Raw genomic sequence first — 25967 nt, 5'->3', positions numbered from 1 at the left:
AGATGGCATCTTCCAATATAAGGCTGTTTCCTCTGCAGAGTATCTGTTGTTTAGTGTAGCTACCTTTGTTACTTATCTTTTGGAGAACAGCTTCTACATCAGCACTTGCTGCTTCCCCTTGCACCTTTCTTATGGAGATGGCTTCTTTTCTTAAACCTCATGAACCAACCTCTGGTTGCACTTCTGTTAGCTTCACCTTCCTTGGGCAACTTCCTCACCTCTCAGTCTTCACAGTATTGAAGAGAGTTAGGGTTTTAATTCTAGATAAGGCTTTGGCTTAAGGGGACATGGTCGCTGGTTTGTTTTTCTATCCAGACCACTAAAACTTTCTCTGTATCAATAGGAAGACTATTCACTTTCTTACTATTTGTGTGTTAACTGGAGTAGTACTTTTAATTTCTTTCAAGAACTTTCCTTTCCGTAGACAACTTGGCTAACTGGCACAAGAAACCTAGATTTCAGCCTGTTTTGGCTTTGACATGTCTTCCTCTCTAGGCTCAGTCATTTCCAGCTTTTGATTTAAAGTGAGAGACATGTGATTCTTCCTTTCACTTGAACACTTAGAGGCTATATTGTAGGTTTATTAATTGGCCTAATTTCAGTATTGTTGCGTCTCAGGGAATCGGCCCCGGGGACGGGTGTGGGGGATAGCCAGTTGATGGAGCCATCAGAAAACACACAACAATTTATCAATTAAGTTTGCTGTCTTAAAAAAATTAGCAGTTTCCAGGGCCTAGGGTAGAGAGAAGGATGAATAGACAGAGCACAGAGGATTTTTAGGGCAATGAAACTATTCTGTCTGAAACTATTATGGTGGATCCATGTCATTATATATTTGTCCAAACCGTAAAATAGACAAGACCAAGTGAACCCTAATGTAAACTCTGGACTTTGGATGATAACAATGTGTCAACATGGGTCCATCACCTATAAATAATGTACCACTCTGGTGTGGGATGTTGATAATTAAGGAGGTCATATATGTGTGGGGTAAGGGGTGTGTGGGAAATCTCTGTACTTTCCATTCTGTTTTGCTGTGAACTTAAAACTGCTCTCAAAAACATAATCTAATAAAAAATATTTTAAAATCATAAATTAAAAGTAAAAAAATTAAGTTTGCCATCTTATACGGGTGCTGTTTGTGGAACCCCCAAATAGTGACAATAATAACATAAAGATCAGTGATCACAGATCATCATAACAAATATAATAATCATGAAAAAGTTTGAAACATTGTGAGAAGTATGCAAATGTGACAGAGACATGAAGTGAACAAATGCTGTTGGAAAAATGGCGCTAATCGACTTACTTGATGCAGGGCTGCCACAAACCTTCGATTTTTGTGGGCAGTGTCTGTGAAGTGCAGTGAATAGAAGTGTGGTCAAACAAGGCATGCCTGTGTATGAAATCTCTCTGCAGTATGGAGGCAACATTCAATTCTAATAAAGAATTAGAGACCCATTATAACATCTGTTGCTATGAGTATAGTTTAGATTTTGGATATGCGATAGATAAGTTAAGTGGAGCTCACTTAAATGTGCTTGAATGAGGGAAAAAGGATTTGACCACTTGTTACCACCCACAGTGCTTCCCCCCTGGTTCAGCTCCCACCTCTTGCCTGGGTAACTGCAGCAGCTGCCACAGGGGTCTCCTATAGTGTCTTTGTGCTCTGCTGCATTCTGGACTTCACTTAGCAGAGTAATCTGTTTAAAACATAAATTAGATTTGCTCAGAGGAAAAGCTAAAGTCTTAACAAAGACCTGTATGCCTCTCCATGATCTGTTCTCCCCTCTTTCTTCTTCTCTTCCCTGTCGTGTGTAGCCGGCCTGCCTCACTCCTGGTGCTCTATCCCAGGACTGGAGATGTCCTCATGGACCCTCAGGGAGGCCCACCCTCACTATTTTAAGATCACAGATCACACTCCTCTCTCCCCACTTTTACTTTTTTTTTTTTTGCACTCCTCTCTCTTAGCTTCACATTTTCTTTTTCCCGTATCATGTGTCATCTTCTAAGACCTCATGTAATTGACTTATACGTTATGTTGGTGTCCTTTCTTTCTCCTGCCTCTGAGAATGTCTGCCTCAGAGAACAGGGCTTCTTTGTTTATTTTGTTTATTAAATGTATCCCAAATGTATTGGGACTCTATCCTTAAACCTGGTTTTGGTTTCTGACCCTAGGGAGTTTGGTGAGATCTTTTGTGATCTGTGAGCTGTTTTGTTTTGGTTTTGTTTTGTTTTGGCTTAGGGCCTTTCCAAGTTGGGTTCTCTTTAATCTCTTTTTTTCCTTGGGTTTCACCTTAATTTCTACCCGCTAAGATTTTGCCATTATCATGGTAAGATTTCCCCGAGGCACCAAAGAGGTGGCCTAAATTATAAACCATATGGTTCTCACATCACCTTCTAGGGGAATATTATGTTGGAGGAGTAGTCTTAAGGCTCCTATTAACACAGCTGCATGGGAGGAGAGAGAATGAGCCTTGGGCCTTGAATTAAACCTCCCCTACATGCTTTAGAGTGACCTAATTGATTTTCTCAATACATATGAGACATTTATTAACGGTCATGTAAAGACAGGGTATTGTTGCTAGATGGTTTTTACATCATAGCTTGACAAACCCCAGGTATCCTGGAGATCGCTCAGGGACAGGGCATGTTGAATGTGCAGGATTCTGCTTTTATCTGGATGTCGTGTTTCTGATTAAGATTTTTCTTAGGAAACAAAAGGTGAGTCCTCTGAAAAGGTTTGGAAACTGCTGGTATAGACATGAGTATGTACTTCTAGGGATTACCTGTAAGTCATGGTTGTTAGGTGAATCTAATACACACAAGTACTGGCATCCATGCATGCCTGCTTACACGTACAAACGCTGTCGTACTGTGCCCGTTTTCATTGTGTCTCCAGTGCCTTATATACTTTGATATTCAATAAATATTTGTTGAATAAATGAATGTATCATCCCTGATGAGCACTGGCTACTCAATGACTCAGTTCATCCAATACTTTTGAGTATGGGCATTTCTGTTACAGTGAGATGTATGCATTCTTGAGAAGGTTATGTTTTGTAAACTTACGAACTGAAAAATTCCAGAGTTTATGAGAAAAATGGGTTAGAGCAGGCTACTCAAAACCTATGCAACTTTGTAACCAGTGCACTAATAGTGCTAGTAAAAATACTAGCACAAGTTTAAAAGATATGTTAAATTCCTAATCAGTTAATACAGTAGTGAGTATGGGCCTTTACCTTAAACAGATAGGTCAAGATAACTTCATGGAAGGAGGTGTTAGGATTGAGGTTGCTAAATTAGGCAGACAAAAGCAGAGCTCATGAATTTGAGAAGTGATCTACAAGCCTTGCTGAGACAGGCGGTGGCCAAATGGGATTGAGAGGAAGGAGTGTGAGCAGACGGTATGTGCACAGCCTGCTGTTTTGCCATTTTGGATACTTTGTATCCATTTGTTGTTACTTGGCAGTATAAAATGCTAACATGTGAGGAAAAGTCACTCTTGAAATGATAGACTTTTATATTTTATTGACATGATGCTTGTTTACCAGTTGCATGTAAGCTAACTCATGACGCAGAAGCACCTGGAGTAGAACAGGTTGTGTCTGTGATGTGCTCACTAGGCATTGGATGCCAGGTATTGATGATGAAGGAAATGTATCTCTGGGCTATGACGTATAAGTAGCTGAGTAGGAAAGACAAATAACTGCAATAAATGGGGATGTGTATCATAATAGGAGTAAGTGTAGGATATGGAGGCAGCTCACTGGAAGGAGTAATTCACTCTGGTAGTATTAGACATGGAAGATGGTGTTTGCGATAAGCTGTGAGGGTTGACCAAGAGTTCTGGGAAGGGATGAGGAGGCGGACCATAAATGGTGGCCCCCCACCATGGGTCTTGCAGGTACCTGAAATTTGCTAGAAGTGGAAGTGGCATGGTCTAGGAAGTATGTGGGCTTTTGAACTATACAAATTTAAATCCTAGTCCTTTTACTTAATGAGCATTAAGTCATAGGATACATTTTAAACTTCTCTTATAAAATAGAGTTTTTATGTGATTTAAATGAGTACTGTAACAAAAGTGCTTGGCATAATTTCCAGCATCATCTGGTAGGTACTTAGAAAATGTTGACTTGTCCTTGTAATGCTGAGTAAACTAAAATGTTACACTGTACTGAAAGTTTTCTCAGGTTTTTGATTCACTCTCATAATATTCATAAATAAAATAAAAAGATATACTAGGCTAAATACTTACCATTGTAGTATACAGTTTTCTGAAGGGTGAAACAGATTTAAGGTCTTTATGGAGATGTCAACTAGGGAAAAGTAAAATTGTGTTATGCAGAAATTGATCCTGATCTTACATAGAAAAATTTCAGGTCATGTGACTATACTTTTTTTGCTTGTGTGGTGAATGCTTGGTCAGTTTGCACATGCCAGCAGTGCAGTGCAAATGAAAGCCATTTTAAAAACTAGTGTTGGATTTCAGATAGATTTTGATAAATTGGATAAGTTGTTAGAATTACTAAATGCGGTTAAAAAGTAGTCAGATACCTGATGAAGGGAAATGTATGTAGAAAATTATTAGTTGTATATAAGTTTTAAGCACCATAATAGATACAAACTGATTAAGTAATGTACTGTTTTTAAAAATGGTAGTTCATTGGATTAAATAGTTATTATAACATGTGACAACCATGACGTAATCTTTCTATCCTGTTTGTTTAGCATGGGTCTTATCTTACCTAAGGTCACTGTGTAATTTTGGGCTTTACAAATTGAATAGACATTTGGAAATTTAATTTTTTTATTAGAAATTTAAAGGAACTGAAATTGAGAGACGAGAGATGTAGGCATTTAAATAATGGTTGTTTTCAAGTGTATTTAAATCCTAGCTAGAGAGAGATGATCAAGAGTATTTTCTTTCTGTTTAGGAAAGCAGAAATGTAAATAGAACATAAAAGGTTTTATTTATTTATTAAAAATATTTTATTTATTTATTTGGCAGAGAGAGAGAGAGATAGTGAGAGAGGGAATACAAGCAGGGGAAGTGGGAGAGAAGCAGGCTTCCCGGTAAGCAGAGAGCCCAGTGCCCATGCCAGGCCTGGCATCGTGACCTGAGCCAAAGGCAGATGCTTAACAACTGAGCCACCCAGGCGCCCCCCTAAAAAGATTTATAAAGGAAAAAATTCCTTATCATGGATGTTAAAGTTCTAAAAGTAAAGAGGACTATAAATATTTCCTTTATATGGAAACTTGACATTTATAAGGGTATTCTTCTGCGTATGGAAATATGAGTGGATTTCTACATGCTGATAAAAATCAACCAGTTTTTTAGGTGTATGCTGTTGGTTACAGTGAGATTGGAATGAAAAACAAAACAAAACAAAACACAAAGGGAACTGTGCATAATTGTTAAACACTACCAGAAGAGTAACTAAAGATGTAGACCTTGCACATAAAGTGTCATTATCTTTGTGGCATCCATTTACACAGTATTTATTTGTATATTTACAGTATGCATAGGAGTCACTATGGTAGAGCACCAAGTGTAAGAGAAGGCCTTTCTCCTCAAGGGGCTTTTGGTATTGTTACATGTGCACACATGAAATATTAAATAACAATTTAAGAAGTTGTGATTAAATACTAGGTAAGTCGTACTATTTTAAGAGTTTAAGGAAATGGACAGATTTGTTATGAGTAAGTCTTCATTAGGGAGATGACTCTAAAGCAGGATTTCAAAAGACAAAAATGTTCTTAGAAATGGTAAAGAAGGGGTGCCTGAGTGGCGCAATGGGTTAAGCCTCTGCCTTCAACTCAGGTCATGATCCCAGGGTCCTGGGATCGAGCCCCATATCGGGCTCTCTGATCAGCAGGGAGCCTGCTTTCCCGCCGCCCCCACCCCAACTCTGCCTGCTTCTCAGCCTACTTGTGATCTCTCTCTCTCTCTCTGTCAAATAAATAAATAAATAAATAAATAAATAAATCTTTAAAAAAAAAGAGAGAAATGGTAAAGATAGCAGTATACAAGTTAGCACATTAAAATGAGTAAATGAATATGTATTATTCCAGACTGAAATTCTAAATCCTTCAAATAAGCACAATTTATAAATTAGAACTACAGTAATTTTTTAGTCTGTGAGAGATAAGAATAATCACTGTTTTAATATTTGTCTTTTGCTCTTAAATGCAATACTTAACTTTTTGTTTCTTCGTTTTGTCATCTGCTAAATGGTGATAAAAATTGTGTATTGCATCAGATTGTTGAGGATGAAATGAATTTGTACATCGAAAGTGCTTAGAACAGTGCCTAGCACATAGCAAGTGCTTAATGACCATCCCTTGTTACCACTAATTTTATAAGATGGATGTGAACATGATGGATGTGAACATGGTGCATGTGGGGATTTGGAGCCTGATGGAGTTGAACAGGCATCTGAGTTGGAAATAGTAGAAAATAGGTCAGTTAGAGGGAGACCAGACTGGTGAGTCTTGATGTTTAAGCCTGATGAACTGCTCCAGGGGTGGTAAGTAAGATTCCACTCATAAATCAGTGCTTACCAGTTGGTGGTGGTGCCTTTAGCAGTGTATTAAGGAAGCTTGATTTGTGTTTGGTCTCAGTAGCAAAGAAGGATGTTATTGTAGAAATTAGTGGTTAGTAACATTAACTGCGTCTGTGGGAGGTGGTAGTGTATTTTAGTGTTTTTTATCATTTACCATTTATCACACTAAATATTAGGAGCTGTTACAGTGTCTTGTTTTGGAAAGCTTTAGAATATAGAGCAGTTAAGGAAGATAAATTCACTTAGGAAGACTAGCTTTGATTTTAATATAATGTGTAATTCTGAGATGTTTTAAAGGAACACTTGAATCAACTTTTTCCTTTTGTTCAGAATGAATTCCATTTTCTTTTTCTTCCATGTCATTTTAGAACCCATTGGGTTTGAGCAGAATCATTTAATGGGTTCGTACAGTGCACATATTTTAGTAAATGTATTTATTATGAGCAAGGCATTGTCCTAGTTATGGAAGATACAGAGATAAAGCATATGTTTTCTCTCCTCCGCCTGTCTATAGTGTGTTATTGGAGAAAGGTCTGTTAACACATGATTAAAGCATGGGATATGATCTAGCATCAAGGTATGTAGTAGGCAATGTGGGATAAGAGAATAAGAAGTATGTTCTACCAGAGAGTTGGTGAGGCCAGAGGAGTTACTTGCATGAAGGGACATTTATTTACCTTTCATCTCTTGCCACCCCTTCACTGGGAGGCACTCTGCTGGAGTAATTGCTTTCAAGATATTTGTGGTTAATACAGCACATTTTAAAAACACAGGGCTCTTAATATGCCTCAAATGCTTGTGATATTTTATTAATTCAGGTTTTTAACACTATATAACCTTCATAATGATATTTTTGGTTTCAGAAGCTGTTGTTAGCCGTCTATAGAGGTACTTAGGGTTTTCCTTGTCTATAGAAAGCAGTTTATACAAGGGAAGGCCTGTTCTTGAGGTAGAGTCTAGTTTCAAAATGACAAATGTCATTATTTGTACTACTAACAAAGACCTTTTGTAGTCATAGTTTCTTGTATGTGGAGAATAGGCAACACGAACATATTGTTCATTTACTCTGTCAGCCAAATTTTAAGTGTGCTTAACATGAATTTTTGTTAGAGGAGTAACGTGAATATTATTTGATCAGTTTGCAAAACACTGTTTTGTGTTAGTCAGAATTGATTTTTGTACTTTGCATAAATTGTATTCTTTTAAAAATAATCAAAAAGTTTTCTTTTTTGATAAAATTATCTATGTGAATTCAGAGCACTCACAATAAGTTTCTGATCTTATTTAATCATTATTTTATGTCAGCATTTCAGTTTCCCTCTTTCCTTCATTTCATATCTATTTATTGGGGCTGCTTTGGTTTTTATTATTTTCATTTTCTTCTTTCCTGTTTCTCTTTCTCTTTTACTCTTGGCCCTTTTCCTCTTTTACTTCAGAATATTTGACTTTTAGAGATTTAGAATCCTTGTGTATACTAAGTTGCTAGGATTAGTTATGCCTTTTAATCTGTGGAAGATTGTTCACTTTGAGACAGCTGTGTCTTTTATACTTTTTAAAAATTTTATTCTGAAATAGAGACCGCTTTTCAGAACAGGATGCAGAGACCAATCGCCTATCACATCTTTCTGTACTTTGGGTTCTAGAAATTTGACATTTTCTATTTTAGGGAACTCATGAAATAGGTTGCAAGCCTCATTTTTTTCCTCGAATAACAAATTTTCCAGTAGGTAATTCATCATATGATGAAAGTTTTCTTACAATTTAAGGAAGTACAATTCTAAAATTGATTGTAAATTTGCCTTATTATGGTTTTCTGTGTACCTGAATTATTCTACATTTCTCCTCTGCTATGTTCACAGACTCAAGGGATACCTCAAGTTTGGAGTACAGTAACAGAACCTTCTGCAGAAGGTAAAAATGAGGGCTGTCCACTTTTCACCGTGATGGACTATTTAGAAAACAGTAGCTTTTCTGAAACATCTTACTGTTCTTTCTTCCTTTTCCCCAACAGTTGGGAATCGATTTTATATAGAATTTGTGTTAAGTTTTGCTTTACCATTCATTGTTTAGGGAAGTGGGGGGGTAGGATGGACTCTGGTTAGAGTTTTGTGTATTAAAATATATATTATTATAGGAGATTCATTGTATTAAATTCTACTTTAGGCGGAGCACAATTTTATTCTCATCCCTTTGGATAAGGGGTTTGTTTGTTGATGGTAGTATTCTCTTCAAAGATGGTCAGTTGTGCAAACATCTTTTTTCTTTTCGAACAAGTCTTTGTTTACTTGGTTTTTTTTTTTTTTTTTTTTTTTTTTTTTTTTTTTGCTATTCCACTGAATGTTACTTAGCAGGTTAGAAGTAATTATAATAGAAATAATGCAAATTACAAATACAATGAAAATAAAATTTTCAGAGATATTAAAGAACTGTTTCAGTAGCATGGCTTGTTTCTGAAAACTAAACATCTTTGCAATCCTGAATCACATATGTATAATATATGTTATATTACATATATAAATATATGGCTTAAAATGAATGGTAAAAAAATAGGGTAAATCACATAGTATGTGTGTCATACTTAAATACTTTTCACTCTGTGGATGGTTATTTTATCTAAATTGAGTGCTGAGTACAAATAAAGCTTACTTTCTAACTTTTTCTCATCTGGTTAAGGTGTTCTTCAATATGAGATCCATAATAAGCATTCTTCTAACATTTGGCCAGTCTTCTGTTTCTCTTTGTGTCAGTGTGAATTCTTCCATATGTTGAAAATGGTGGGCCATTTAGATACTTTTGATTTAGAGGATTTAAAGTTAACTGGTTATGTAAGTTATTAGTTTAAAAGTAAGAGTCTAAATCACTATGACAAAATGAAATAGCAAATGTCAGTTCCAATGAAGTAAATTAAGTTTTTACTTCCATTATCAATCTTTTTCTTAGCATGTAATCAGGTAAAAAGAAAGTATTAAACAAGTGTTTATCACTAGGAGCTTCTGGTTGCTCAAGGGCTGTGTTCTTGAACAAAATTAACAACAGAGAGTTGTTACTCGCTAATCAAAGGAAGGGTTTTCTTTTCTTTCTTTTTTTAAAGATTTTATTTATTTATTTGACAAAGAGAGATCACAAGTAGGCAGAGAGGCAGAGAGAGAGAAGGGGAAGCAGGCTCCCTGCTGAGCAGAGAGCTGGATGCAGGGCTCTGTCCCAGGATCCTGAGATCATGACCTGAGCTGAAGGCAGAGGCTTAACCCACTGATCACCCAGACGCCCCAAAAGAAGGGTTTTCTTAAGAACTGGTAGGTGTCACTGTGCTTAAAGAAACAGGGAAGCACCCAATTGACATTTTTAAAAGTTAAACATTTAAAAGAAGTTTCAATTCAGGAAGTACTTTGTTCAAAAAGTACTATATATAAGGTTTGGCAATTGGGATTATACCTTATTACATCATTTAATGTCAGCCTTTATTTTCTTCATGAATACTTGTGTTGGTTTATGGATTGAAAAGATAACATTAGCCAATAAAAGGTGAATTTGAGATAAGACAGTCTTGTTGACAGAATTACTAGCTGGCACTCAATCACAGACATGTCACTAAATGTTTTCAAATCCATCATAGAATTTATTTCCTATGAAGAATTTGAATGACAATTTAAAAACAATGTCTTGAACTTTTGGGAGAGGGTTAGGGTGGGCTGGGAAAAGGGGAATTGGGAAGGTGAGTACTTAGAGAGGAGAGGCTCCAAGAAAGACCTTACCTTTTAAATTTGCTTATGCTTGTATTTGGTTTCTGAATTATATGTTGTAAGAATATAGAATTCTAATGTTATTTTCCATGTTTTGACCAGTACCAGATATTTTCTGGCAGAATTTTAATGATAGTGCTACAGCTCTACTACTACAGTGAATAATAATAGGTTTCTGTGTACTAGCTGCATACCCACTGATCCAGAGCCTGTGACCTTAGCAAAGGTAAGCATGTCCCAGGTTGCAGTGTGAGATAGTTGAAGATTGATCTGCTTTGGTAGTTGTCTAAATTTTTCTCATCTCTTTTTTATAAGCATGCTTAGTTGCATGAATCTGACCTTGACATTAGACTGCATTCTCTTTTAGAGCTGTAATTGGAAGCTTTTGGATGTGTAATTGAAAAAAGGGGAGACTGAGTTTTAAGTTAGTGGATAGATGTTTTAGGGCTGTGTCCAGATTCTTTGAATGGTTTTCAGGAATGCCCAAAAAAGTAATCTTTCTAGTTTCCAATGGAACCTGCACTATATTAAGTAATGGAGGCTGAATTTATCATAAAACTAAATGCTTAATAAATTCCTGTGCATAACTGATTGTTCAAAATGCTTTGTTGAGTGGCTTGAAATTATAGTATATTATGTCTTTTTTTACTATAGAGCTTTATTTTGAAGTTTGATCAGTCATGTGTGTTTTAGTAAGTCTTACTTTAGTGGCAGGAGATAATTGGGAAATTTGTTGTAAGGATACTTTATCATCAATGATTTTATTAATCACAAGTGATAAAAATCACCTACATCTCCATGCATTCATTAAGTCATCAAACATATATTTAGTGCTTCCTGTGAGATGGCATTATTCCAGGTTTTGGGGATGGAGCATTGAGCAAGTTAAATATCCTACCCTCAGGAAGTTAATACTCTTTTAGGGAGAAAGATAGTAAATAAGTTTGCATGTGTGCATGTAGGTACATGCACTCATAAAAGTGCTGGAACAGATAAGTGATAGGATAAAAGTAAAGCAGGATAACACATAGTCAGTGTCCAGGTAGAGTGAGGGCTTTTAAAGTGCTGTCATTTAGGAAGAACTCTCCAGAGAAGTGATATTTGGTTATAGATGGGAGTGTTGAGAGTGAGCCAAAAGTGGGGGGGGTGGGGTGCGTCTAGGTGAAGTATATTTCAGATTTAAGGATCAGCCAGGCTAAGACCTTGAGGCTGGTGTGACCTCAAAGTATTGAAAGGATTACAAGGTAGTATAGCCAGACGGTCCTGAAGGGATGGGAGAGTAGTAGGAGACATAAGATCTGTGAGATGATAAGGGCCAGATCTCATAGGACCTTTAGGGCCTAATGAAGAATTCGGGATTGGTTTTAAGTATAATGTAGTCTTTGTGCATCTAGCTTCATTTTGGAGTTTTGAGCAAAGAAGGGACGTGATTTCCTTTTGAAAAGTTTACCATAGTAACTGTGTGGGTCTTAGACTCTTGAAGAAAAGGGGCAGGAGTAGAAGTGGAAGGCTGTGAGGCCTTGCTCTTGAAGTGACCTGGTAAGAGGGAGGTACCAGAGAGGTCTGACTGATAATGTAGTTTGAAGGAATAGCTGACAGGATTTGCCATTAGATTGGATTCAGGAAGTTGATGGGGGGGGTGATGACAGGGATTAAGTTTGGCTCCTAGGTGTTATGTACCTGTGGTATTAAAATTTCTTTGAGATGGAGGCAATTAGGAGAAAAAAGTTTGAAGAGGTCCAATTAGGGGACCAATAATGGAAAAAGAAAGTTGATACAACACTGAGGTCAAGATGCAGGGAGGTGAAGGACTGAGTGCCAGGAGGCCAAGAAGCAGAAGGAGGAGCCTGGAAGAGCAGTAAGATGCGACATGAGGGGAGCCAGGAGAACTTAGGGTCTTGGAAGCCTAGGGAGGAAATGTTTTAAAAAAGTGGGGCACAGTCCATGTCAGATGCTCCAGAAGTTCAAATGAGAAGGTGACAGAACTTGGATTGGCAAAGTAGTAGTTGGTAATCTTGACAAAAGCAGTTGCCTGTAGTGGTGGAAGCGAAAGTCTGATTGGAGTGGGCAAAGGAGGAAGTGAAGAAGGTAAATACTGTTGACTTTCAAACTAGACTTTGAGAAGAGAAGGTAACAGAAAAGCTTAACAGGGGTGGGTGGGTGGGGTGTGGGAGCATGTGTCCCATGATAAAAAATATAGCTACCCCTTTCAGAAATAATCTGGTATGTTCTTGATATTTGCAGTCTAAAACTTGGACTATAAATGGATTTTCTTATGAGCCTTCTTTGGTCTTACTCTGAATCTTAAGATAATTAAGTGTATCATTTCCCAAATACAGATGCTTTATTAAATTCCATTTTGGTGTTTTAATGAAATGAACCAGTGTAACTCTTAACACTGAAGTTACATAGTAAATTTTACTCCACCTCTCCCCTTTCTAGACTCTTACCAGCTATTTCAGATTTTCTGTACTTCACAGCACTTTGACAAGGTGAAATCCTTGTCACTTAGTTTACTTAGGATCACTTAGATGCTTCTGTACCTTGTAAGAGGAAATACAGTTTTTTTTTTTTTTTAAGATTTTATTTATTTATTTATTTGACAGACAGATCACAAGTAGGCAGAGAGGCAGGCAGAGAGAGAGAGAGAGAGAGAGGGGAGGAAGCAGGCTCCCTGCTGAGCAGAGTACCCGAGGGACTCAATCCCAGGACCCTGAGATCATGACCTGAGCCGGAAGGCAGAGGCTTTGACTTACTGATCCACCCAGGTGCCCCACTACAGGTATTTTTAAAAGCATCATTGGTGGAGCAAAAAAGTGAACTTTAGGTGGCAGAAACTAGGTCCTGTCCATTCTGAGTTACAGTGGAAATCTTGAGAAAGGGATGCTCTCCAAATACATGTAAATTCAGGAAATAGATGATTCTTGGTACATGACCTGAACACCCCCAAAAGGCAAATAGTATTCATCAACTTAAGAAATATATGAGCATATCAACTACTATTCACAACTACTATTATAAAATATACAGAGTAAGAATGTGGAAGGTTTTTGCAGTGTTGTATCTTCATGATGTCCTGGAGTTCTTATTTGAGTTACTCATTAATTTTTGCCAAATGAGGCCTTCTCAATAGGTAAAAAGAATGTAACATCAGACAGCCACTGAGTGTAAAGTTTATTAAAGTAACTAGAGAATTGATTGTCTTGTAGGATATGCCTTTATGAAATTATAAAGAGAGCTTTATTACATTATAAGTAGTTATAGGTAATATTTTATTATCAATTCTAGGAAAAGCAATACTTCTTTGTGACTTAGGCTACTATAAGAAATGGTAGTTTTGTAGCTTACAATGCTGTCTTCATTTTCCATATTTTTAAAAATTTAATTTTTTAAAAATTCAGTTAATTAACCTATAGTGTATTATTAGTTTGAGAGGTAGAGTTCGGTGATGATTCATCAGTGGCATATCATTGCTCATCACAATGTTTTTTTTTTTTTAAGTTTTTTTTTTTTTTTAAAGATTTTAGTTACTTACTTATTTGAGATAGAGTGGGGGGAAAAAAAAAGCACAAACAGGGCAGAGGAGCAGAGGGAAAGGGAGAAGCAGCCTCCTGCTGAGCAGGGAGTCTGATGTGGGGCTCTATCCTGGGACCCTGAGATCATGACCTAAGCTGAAGGCAGATGTTTAACTGACTGAGCCACCTAAGTGTCCCAACAAGTGCCCTTCTTAATGCCCACCCCCCCACCCCCCACCTCAGCAGCCCTCAGTGTTTCCTATAGTTAAGAGTCTCTTACAGCTTTCCTCCCTCTCTGATTTCATCTGACTTTATTTTTCCCTTCCTCCCCTTATGATCCAGATTTTTAATGAAAAACTGGTGATATTTTTTCAAAAATGAATTTTGTATCATTGTGAGTGTCTTTGCTTTTTTGTGTATTAATAGGAAACAAGGAGCAGAGTTCTCTGAAATATCAAATGTATAAAATATTTTCATTAGTATTTGTAGATCGATAGCATGTGGAAACCTACAAATAATTATGGAGTTCGTCTTCTGGAATATAAGGATTTGTTTATTTTGCAAGTAAATTGGTTAGGTGGGGAGCTAGAGGTGATCATTTATGGTTTGTCAACATTTTCATTTAAATAAAAATTATTACTCAATAGAATAAAGTATATTGTTTTCATGGAATAACAAGTATAAGAAAAGACAATTTATAATTTAAGAACTTTGAAGTTAATTATTTGGTAATAGCTTGTTGGTTTGTCACCTAACGGTTTCACTAAAATAAGCAGAATTACTTTTCTTCCCTTTTGGCACAGCTGGGGCCCAGGCGGAAAAAAAAAAGTTAAAATAGGAATGTACTTTGGGATCTGAGAAATAAGTCGATTACAAGAGAACAAGGAAATACAACTGGGAATTATTGAATAGACGATAGAAAAGGCAAAAAATTCTGAAACAGATTATTTCAATTCCAGCCCATAAAAGTGGAGAAATAGTAAAGTTTACATGTATTAGTAATTTAAACAATGTAATTATTCCTTACAAAAAAAAAACTACTAAAATTTCAGATAATTCCTGAATGTAACGTAAGTCAAGGGAATTGGTTTTCCTTTAAAGTCTTCGTTTTCAAAAAGTATCATAAATATTTTTATAGTAGTTTATTAGTTTTTTGCAGGATAAACATCCTAAATCTGTATTAGGAGCTTTCTAATAGTGTGAATTTAGTATCTTATATCTTTTCAATCTGGTACTAAGTGAACAATGAACAACAAATAAACCTTATGGGTTCTGAGGCTACATAATTCCTGGGGCCTCTTATCTTTTAGACACTAATTTCTTGAGAAACCTTGAAGTATACCTATTCTTTTCCCGGAGAGACAGTATCCCAAAGGAGCTTGACTGCCTGTATTCAGTTCTTTATATAACACTTAGCTAGATTCGTGACCTTGGGCAAGTACCTTAATCTCCATTTTCCTAACTTTCCCCATTTCTAAATGTAGTTTATTATAGTACTACTACCTTAGAGGATTGTATTGAGGATTAAATGAGTTATTGAATATATAGAGTTTAGGATAATACTTGATAGTTAATAAGGGCCTGGTGTTTACAGTTATCATTGTTAGGGTTTAAAGATTACTGTACTTTATTGAAGAAAAACAGAAGCTACAAAATACTAGAGAAATCAGCAATTATTAGAACTCTACCTACATAACTAAGAAAGAGTTAGAAATACTTCTTTTTAAAATTGTAATGTCTTAACTGAAACCAGTTTTAAATTTCATGAAATTTGCTGTACCAGAACAAAGAGCTCTCACATATACTTTGTCCAGAGACCCTCATTCCAGTTTTGCCATTTGTCCTGATAATGATCTTTATAGCCAAAGGATCCAAGAGTATGCATTATACCCAATTGTCCTGTCTTCTTCAATTTGAAACAATTCCAGAGTATTTCCTGGACTTTCCTGTCTTTGGCTTGAAACTTAACATGAGTGACCTTTCACAGATTGCATCTAAATTAGAATTTGTTTTGAGGGTTTCATATGGTTAGATCTAGGTAATGCATTGTGGATTGGACTGTTACAGAAATGATCCTTCTCATTACATCTTTTTAAGTGGCATATGGAATCAATTTATTTGGTTACTGATGGTATTATCTTTGATCACTTCATTAAGATAATGTCTTTGTTTTTAACTGTAAAGTTACTTTCTTTTCTTTTGTAATTAATAAATTTTTTTGTGGAGAGAAACTTGGAGACTTTGTAAAAGCATATTCCTCATATCCCTTGCACCCACTAGTTATAGCGTCTGTTGGCAATTCTTGCCTCAGTTGATTAACTCTCATTGTAATTTTTTTGGTTTACATAATTCCTTCTATTTATTAGTTACATTCTACTGTAAGGAAGAGATTTAAACAGTTTATTATCAAAATCTTTTCCTGTGGAGATGGTAGGGAGGAAGACAGATATATCTTGAGAGTAGAAATTGGAGAAATAGTGCATCTCAGAATCTCATGGTCTGAAGATTGATCTTCTGCACTTACTGATTTATGTCCTTGTGGACTCTTGGATTTCTGCTTTATTCAGTGGGTCATAGTTTGTTGCTGTTATTATTTTGATGCTCAAATTGTATCATATTTGGCTAGTGGAAAGCCTTTCAAGCTGGCTGACTTCTACATTATTTTGTGTATGTCTCCATCATTTTTTGAGCTCCTCTTTACTTTCTGGCACAAAAAAGATGTTCCAAACTCATGTTATTTCTCAGCCCTAGCCCTGGAAACAGCTATTTCCTCAAGGACTCCTGGTTATATAGAGTTGAAATTGTATTTCGAAACTGTGATTTGTGCACTAGGTATGTTTATTGGTACTGAGGTGTTGTTGCCAGGCCTTCTCAGTGAACAGGTTAGAAATGCATACCTTTGTATTTATTTCTGTCTATATATTAAAAAGCCTTGAGTATCATTGATATCTGGTACCAGTTCATACTGCTACCAGTATAACATTACTGGGTCAATTCTAGCTTAATCCCTTTCCCTACTTGTATCTGCTTTTACTCATCATGAAAAGCCTAGCTGTTATGTTCAATATATTTCCTTATTTGCCAGAGCGCCCCCCCCCCCCCCGCCTCCCTACTTAGCCACTTTCTTGACTCTGTTGGGCTGCTACCTTATTCGGGAGTCTGCCATGTATAGACTTCCACCCTCACAGAGCTACCCTCCCATCCCGTGTCCCAGTTATGTATATCCTGATCACCATTTGCCTGTCTTCTCATCCTCTTAACGGAATCTAGCCACTGCTGGGTAATTGAAAGATTTTGAAATAAGCTTGAGAATTTGAAAAAACTTTGGAGAGGAGTGCTCTCCAGTGACACTCTGTCAGTGAGTCTGCCTTTATTTTTATTACTGAAGTACATTATTCACATTTTTCCTTTTTCCTAGAACTCTAGCTATTGACAAGGGTCCCTTTGAATGGGGAAGTTATTTAGTATTTTTTTAATTTTTTTTTTTAAATTTTATTTGACAGATAGAGATCACAAGTAGGCAGAGAGTCAGGCTGAGAGAGAGAGGGAAGCAGGCTCCCTGCTGAGCAGAGAGCCCAATGCCGGGCTTGATTCCAGGACCCTGGGATCATGACCTGAGCTGAAGGCAGAGTCTTTAACCCACTGAGCCACCCAGGCGCCCTGTTATTTAGTATTTTAATGTTTTAACCATTGTGTCAGTACTCCGAAAATGAGAACTTTTCTTAAAAGTTATTTTGTCAGTAATAACTAGTTAAACCACTACTCTTGGTTGGGAAATGTTATCTGCCAAGTAAATGCAACTAATAATATTTGGGATCTGTTAAATTACTAAACACTAAATGTACTAGAAAAAGGCATATGCAGTTGCATACTAAAATGGAAACTGCCCGAGTCTTGAAAATACTTCTGTCATTGAAATTGGTGAATTTTCTTATCTAGAAGAAATTAGGATTAAAAAGTTTTGAATGTAGTGCCTTTTCCTACCTGGAGATTGTGTGACAAGCTGTGAAAACTCAATTTCTAATCCCCTTTAGAAAAAAAGTATTTATTAACTGGGCTTTTCTGTTCATTTTTTGTTGAGAACTCCCTCTTAAAGTCAGTATATATATATATTTTTTGAGCTTTCTAATAGTGTTAGTGATAATATCTTGACTCTGATGTTTTATATTTATTTTATCCAGTGCCCAGTAGTAATTACTGTGAACTCAGTAAATATGTGCTGAATAATGGGGCGCCTGGGTGGCTCAGTGGGTTAAAGCCTCTGCCTTCTGCTCAGGTCATGATCTCAGGGTCCTGGGATCGAGCCCCACATTGGGCTCTCTGTTCTGCAGGGGGTCTGCTTCTCTCTTTCTCTGCCTGCCTCTCTGCCTACTTGTGATGTGTCAAATAAATAAATAAAATCTTAAAAAAAAATTTGCTGAATAAAAGAATCCCAAGTTGCATGTAGAGAAAATTCTTTTGAAGAAACTTTCAAATTCCAATAGAAAAAAATTGATCTTTTTAAATAATTTTAATAACAGAAAATTAAAGCAAGCATTTGTAAAGCTGTCATTTAAAAGTAGAATTTCTGTTAACATATTTCTTGAAAAGCAGCATCTGCTCCATTTTATGAAACTTAGTAATACTTCTGAAAATGTTTGCTGCTTTATCTAGAAGCGCCACTAAAAGGAGTAAACAAAGGTGACATTTTCCTGGCAGCCTTGGTTGATAGAATCACTTTGTCATCTATTCACTCATCTAACAAACATTAATTGAGTTCCTAAGACATATCTGCCATTCCACATTTATGTAGTGGTAGCTATATTTTTGACATTGTACAACATGTTGGGAATGAATATAAAAATGAATGAGAAGTGTTGTCTGCCCTTAAAGAACTTACCTTCATTTTATGTGAAATGCTCTTTTTATTCTCAGTTCAGTGTTTAAAAGTAAATAAAAGAGGGCAAGATGGGCAGCCGAGGGGCTGAGTGTGACACGAAAGAATGCATAACCAGAGATGCGACCACCCTGTCCTTAAGGTGATGTCTTTAATAATGTCTTTAATACAATAGTGAGGTATTTAAGAAAACTTGATTAAACATTTAGTTTTCTTTATGGCCTCTGAGTCCACTGGTTTGTTGACTCAAGAAAGTGTATTCTTTGCATTTCTTTAATTACAAATAATTTCTGATTCATTGTTACTATTTTATTGTGATACTTATTTACATTTGTAGTTTCACACCATTGCTTAGAGGCATTTCCACATGCATTTTGTTAATCTTCAGAACAGTCATAAAATTTTAAGACTCAGTGTTTCTCCAGGTTTTTTTTTATAGGTATGTCTTTGTTATTCCTCACCATCTTCATGAAATTACAGGCTGATACTCTATCCTGTTTAAATTAAAATAAGATGGCAGTTTACAAGAGAAAAAGTAATAAAGTCTTCCTTTAGTGTCCATTTTACCACTCTTGAGAAGAAGACACCCTGGTAACTTTTATGTTCTAAATGTTCAGACATTTGCTAGCATTTATGAAGAGTGCCTGAAAATTACATGTAATTCTTGGACGGTGAAAGTTAAGGAGCTCATGAGGGACAGCATGTGTATTTATTTGTCTTTAGTACAACTACTAATATTTGGACTTCCCAAGTTCAGGGTGTGGCTTTTAGGTGTCCAAATATAGCATGTTGCAGGAATGTAGTCCATGCTACAGAGACATGCCCCGCCAAGCAGTGTGCAAATGAGGAGCTCATATTCTGGCACCGTTCTAAAGATAAGCCTGTCTGGACCATGCAGAGCAGCTGATCATTTAGCCTCACTCAGAAGTCATACCACAAAATCTATAAACCGGCTGAGATAAGATGAAATGTGGAAAGCTTTAAACTTTTTCATCTTTTATATTCTAAAAAGTAATTTTTAACTGTTTCTGTTGCATTTAGTTGAAGTTGCTTTTCATCAAAGCCCTGCTGTATTGTACCTTAGATTAATTGCATTTTCTTTTGGCAAGTTATGTCACTGTAAAGAGACTTTCGGAGGCTTTAGTTACTTGAAATCTCATAGTGAAATTGAATTTAGAGAAGTGGTTAATACTGGTATGCACATATATTTTAGAATACAGTACTTAATATAAATATACCAATAATTCAGTTATTTTTATAGCCACAAATATTTATCTGTAAGTTTATTCTAAAAAGATTTTTATTTTATTTATTTATTTATTTATTTGACAGAGAGAGAGAGAGAGAGAGAGAGCGAGCGAGAGAGAGCGTGCGCACAAGTAGGGAGAACAGCAGGCAGAGGCAGAGGGAAATGCAGGCTCTCCACTGAGCATGGAGCCTGATGCAGGGCTTGATCCTAGGACCCTGGGATCGTGACCCAAGCTGAAGGCAGCCACTTAACTGACTGAGCCACCCAGGTGTCCCCACAAATAGTTTCTTGCCTGTTTATCAAGAAGCTGCAAAATCTAGAACTTCTTTCAATAACTATTTTATATGGCCAACTTTAAGTGTAGTTGCTTTTGTTAACAATGTTTTAATTATGTTAAATATGTTAATATTTTGTTAATCATGTTTATTCTTTCTCCTCCCTTTTACCAAACCTTTTGGTACTTATAAAGATGTTTTCATGCTTTAATAGAAGATAGTGAGTGTGTATTGAACTGTACTGTATTTAATTCTGCAGTACTATTTTATGGTATCAGAAGTTGATTTTTTAAAAATATATTAGTTTGCTGGAAGAAACTGTTATGCCAGTTGCTTTCTTAGCATTAATACATTGCAAGTGTGTGTGTGTGTGTGTGTTTTGTTTTTAGAGAGGGAGGAAGGGGTAGAGGGAGTTGGAGAGAGAATCTTAGGCAGACTCCATGCTGGCCGTGGAACCTGATAGGCCTCCATCTTACAACCCTGAGATCATGACCTGAGCTGAAATGGAGAGTCAGTTGCTCAAACAACTGAGCCACCCAGGCACCCCAACTCGTGTGTGAGTGAGTGAGTGTGTGTGTGTGTGTGTGTTTATTTGAGAGAGAGAGTGAGTGAGCAAGCAGGGAGAGGGAGAAGCAGATTCCCTGCTGAGCAGGAAGCCCTGGGATCATGATCCAGATGCTTAACTGACTGAGCCTGTGAGGTGCCCCTTAACGAGTTTTTTTTTTTTTTTTTTTTTTTTACCATCAATTTAGGATATTGCAGGTTTTAAAAAATAGTCGGAGAGCTATTAAGACATGAAGTATAGAATAAATGTAATGCGTGTGTTATATCCAAGTTCTGACGTGGCTGATGGTGACTTAACTGTATTTTGAAATGTTTTCATCATGCAGAGGAGGTGGGGAGGGGGCCGTATAATGGTTAGAAGTTGGGGCTTTGAAGTCAACAGGGGTAGTTTTGAATCCTCTCTCTGCCACTTCCTTGTGTGAATTTACACATACTCTGTGAGCCTCAGCTTCCTGATCTGTGGACCAGGATTATAATATTACTTGTAAAACCCATTTCATAGGGTTGTTGAAAGAATTTAATGAAATAATTCATGTAAAGCCTTTATTCTAGTTCCTGGAAATTGCCAAGTGCTCACACAATATTAGTTACTGCTATTATTAACATGTTCTATGTGCACGCTAATGCCTTATAATTAGGAATCAGTTTTTTCTCACAGTATTTAGGTGATTTTACAAATTGTCTTTGAAGGTTTTTAGGACAGCATGTACTTATATTAAATATAACAGATGAAAACTTATATGGTGGTACTTAACTAAGCTGTTTTGTATTTTTAGGCTTGTAACTTAATACAGGTATATGGCTAAGTACACTGGGTGCATTGGTTTTATAAGATTGCCTTTTATAGATGAAAGGAGCAAGTAAATATGTATATCTTAATCTTCTGAAGTGTATCTTTCACACTGGTTTGTGTATATCATACTTAAGGCAGGGGTGAACTGGAAGCACATAAGTTCTCATCTCATCCTGCTGTCAAACACCCAGCTGTAAAGTGGCACCTTCTAACTTCCAGGATGTTGTAGGTCTCTGTGATTCTGATTTGGTGTCAAGGATTCTCCAGTGCAGCTTTGAAATATGATATCATGAAAACAGTATTTTTTGTCTTTTACACAACTATAGACATGGTATAGCCAGTAGACCCAATTAAATACAGCAGGTTTGGTTTTCGCCTTTAGGGAAGAAAAACACGTTACACATACAGCTGATACTTAAATGGCAACATTATGCTGGGCTGCATAGCTCCTGCCTTATGGAAGCTTATAGTATAGTAGAGACATAAGATGCAGTTAGAAAATAATGCATCACGTATAATGTATTGTTTGATACAAATACTAAGTATCAGGGTTGGGGGAGAACACTTTCAGTTGCAGTGTTTCTTCTCCTTAAAACCAGTTTGTACAGGAGGATGTACCTATGCATGGTTCATGTGTTTCTTTTAGAAGGCTTCTTCAGCTGGGTGGCCACAGGAATGCTAGCTTCTCTCTCTGTTGCTGGCTATTTCTAGCCCTTTCTATCTTGTCATTCTCCCATTATTCTAAATCCTCTTACTGTCTAAAAGCTGCTCTCCCCTTAGGTCCAGTTATCATTTTCCCTCTTTTTCAAGGCCTGATCAGAATAATTACATGGTGGCACTGAGACTTGCAAGGAGGAAGGGGAAGAGAGGGAAGCTGTTTTGGTGTAGAATCAAGAACTTCATTCCCTATTACAGAAATAGCATTGTTGAGAGCAGCAAGGGGGAGGGATAATGAAAAGGAGAATCCTTATCTTGCCTCTGTTCCTGTGAAAATCCATAAACGTGTGCCCCCACACATCCTACATCTTCACACCCACTCATCTCCTGAAGATTTGGTTCTACTCACCATCCTGTCCCTGCTCTTTCCTGTTCCTCATCACCTTCTTTGTGCCAGAGCCCTGCCCCAGCTCTGAGTCCCTTGGCTCTTAGAAAGTCTTATCATTTAGGCTTTTCTAAGTCCCAGGAGTCACCTCATGATGAAGAACTGGCATAGCTCCATTGAGCTATTGTGTTACTACTTCCAGGCCCAGGAGGCTACAATGTGTCCTTGATGTCTCTAGTGGAATCCCAAATTCATTAATGCAATTACCTATAGCAGATTGCTCATACATAATGCTTAACTCTTGTATTACTATTAGTACTATGCGTCTAGAAGGTTTGTTTCTAAGAGAAAATGTGTTTTAAGTTTTAAACAGTGAGGTATTCAAATTAGGAGACACCTATATTGGCAGTAAACTTGGATTCTGAAAATGAGAGTTCAAATTCTAGCTCTTCTAGTTCATAGACGTGTGTGACCATTTGTGTACTTATTGGCCTCTTCTGGCTAAGGTTCTCTGTATTGGCTGTAGAGAGAGTAACTGTCTCAAATGTGGTTATGGGGGCTTAATGAGAATGTAAGTGAAAGGGTATAATAAAATATAAAATCCTATGTCAAAGGAATGTGGCTTTTTGGTGTTAACAGTCACTATATTACGTTTAAAAAAAAAAAAAAAAAGTTCCTGCCTTCTAGGAACTCCTCACCCAGGGATAGATAAGACAGAAATGGGCAATTCCATGAGAGTATGTGATACATTCTGTGGCAAATATATGTACCTGTGATGAGGGACACAGAGGAGAGCAACTATAATCTGAAAATGGACATTTAGGGGAAACTTCCTGGACGTGGGACTTGCTGATCTGAGTCTTAAAGGCCAGGGAAGAAACATGCCTGGCAGAGAAAGAGGAAGAAGGGAAAGCCATTCCAGGTCGAAGGAGTGGCAGGGGGGAATGTGGTACATTCAGAAAGCTGCAGGTATGGCTTCAGGTATGACTGGAGCATAAGCTGTCTACTTGTATTGCTTAATTTGATTATTGGGACCCCTTACCTAAATCTGAAAAGGCAATTTACTGCACAGTGGTTAACAACTCTAGAAATAAACTCAGTCTGAAACCTGGTTTGATCATTTGCTAATAATCTTTTATGTCTAATTAAGAACTTCATCTTCATAGACTTTTAAGTTCTGTGTGATCAAGGTGTCTACTTCAGTGGGTTGTTGCGATGAGTATTTGAAATGTTTGCAAATCTCCTGGTGTTTAATACACACATAATAAACTTTAGCAGCAGTTTTTGTGTCTGTCTTGAAAGTTTTTAAGAGTTAGTTTTCCCCCGTCAGTATTTTATAATCTACTTTCTAGGCTAGCTAGTTAGCAATATTTTAAACACCAACTTTTGTTTGTTATAATGGAATCAGAATTTGAGTGAATTTTTAAAGGTGGTCTAGATTAATTTTATCATTCTCTGTGTTAAGAAACTGACTCATAATTAATCACCTGGCTGTCGTGTCCTAGTGAATCTGTGACACAGCTGGGACAAGAATAAGGTCTCTGTATTCCGGAGTTCTTTATTTTAGCCTTGGAATAAATGTCAAAAATCACTTGGAGACACAGTTTCTAGCAGAAAGAATATAAGTTAGCCGTATAGAAATTGGCTTTTCTATAGTTTTGCAGATGGGAAATCTAGGTTTTGAAGAAATGCAGTCTCCTTCTCGGGCTGCCCTCTGGTGGAAGTTCTGTTTAGCAACAGCACATGTGAAAGAGCCCTGAAAGGGGGTGATGAGGAACCAGGTAATAATTCTTAAATGAGTGAGTGCTTTGCCATCAAAGATTTCTTGTACAAAGTCCTACTTCTGATTATTTGAGTCTCCTCACTAAAGTGTGGAAGTAGATTTTCACAATACCTGTTCTACTTCATTTATTCAAGAGGATCAAACAGGTAATTTTTGTTGAGCATCTTTTGTGTATCATATGCTAGGAATAGAAGGAAGAAGCAGTTCATTAGTGAAGTAAACATATGTTGAAATGATCATACAATAAGTCATACAAATAAATAGCTATAATTAGTTAAATGCTGTGCCTAAAGAGTACAGAGTGATTTATGACCATTAACAATGTTTGGGAAGCCTCCCTTGAGGTACTGAAGTCTTAACTGAGATAGGGAAACTCAGTAAAGAGACAAAGATGAGTCCGAGCAATGGAGAAAAAAATCATACTGAGGAAATAGCATGTGCAAAGGCCCTGAGGAGGGACACAGTATGATCTCTCCTAAGAACTGAAAGACAGCTAGTATATTTGGATCAGAGAAAGCTCATGTAAAGTACATGCCATGGTCGTGAGAAGTGAAGGTATTTACTAGGTATTACTGAATAAACCAAAAGGCATAGGGAGAAGTAAACCTCTCCCAAAGTAAACTGTGTGCTCTGAGTTAGAATTTTGTTGTTTTAAAGATTCATTATAAAGAAAATTACTTTAGAGCCACTGTAATACTCTGTTTACAGAGTAGAGTAATGCTGGGATTTGGGCACTTTAAATATGTATTTTTATTCGATTTTTCTTCCTTTATGTGCTGGCTTATTGGGAATTGGGGGAATATTTTGATGTGCTGGAGTGTTGAGATCAGGGACTTTTGTTGATCAGTTGAACAGCAATAGAAATGACAGAATCTTATCCTTTTTTCTTAGCTGAGATTTTTGTGTGGGTGTGTGAGGTGCAGCTGCACTGTTGGTTTCTTGGCAATCAAGACAAGCAATTCTCAGTGCAGTTCATGCTGAATGGGAAGAAACTTAAAAGAAAAAAGGCTACTTTGAATATATTAATTTCAGTAGAAAGCACCGAGGGCCTGAACCTTTGGCTGGTATTCTAATTTATTTGACTAAATGGATACAGCAGCCTTGGGCATGTATCCAAGGGTATGGCAGAAACACATGAAGGAGAGATTTTTAAAATAGTCAAAGCTTTGTCTCAATAGAAAATCATCAATTACCATGTGTAATTCTTAAATGAATTTTTGCTAGTTAATTTTTCATTTGTGATTTAAGCTTTTTCTCTATTGAGCACTTAATGAAAATGCAGATTGTGAAGAATTAGCTTTGCTTGCAAAAGTGAACTCATAATTTTCTGTAGTTTATCAGAAAGATATTTCTCAAATTTATATATACACAGATGGATTCCTAGGTCTGCTTTTACTGCTCACTTATTTTCATCACTCTCTTTTGACTTTTTTGTGGCCTGTAAGCACTTTGTGTTCCCAAACCCTCAAATTAAATGCAGACAATATGGAGCTCTTAATTTTTTAAGGACATTTGGATCCTTCCCTTTGGATAATGTTGTTATTGTCCTCCATATGCTTCAAGC

The 25967-nt window shown here is 36.7% G+C and overlaps 1 protein-coding gene across 6 annotated transcripts in view; it reads left to right on the top strand.

Annotated features, from left to right (window-relative positions):
* The window catches only part of STIM2 (stromal interaction molecule 2), a 147938-nt gene that overhangs the window by 91276 nt on the left and 30695 nt on the right, over nt 1–25967 (top strand). The gene's annotated exons all lie outside the window — the stretch shown is intronic.

Source organism: Mustela lutreola, chromosome 1, assembly GCF_030435805.1.
Source record: "Mustela lutreola isolate mMusLut2 chromosome 1, mMusLut2.pri, whole genome shotgun sequence".
Taxonomy (NCBI): domain Eukaryota; kingdom Metazoa; phylum Chordata; class Mammalia; order Carnivora; family Mustelidae; genus Mustela; species Mustela lutreola.
This window is presented reverse-complemented; position numbering and strand designations above follow the sequence as displayed.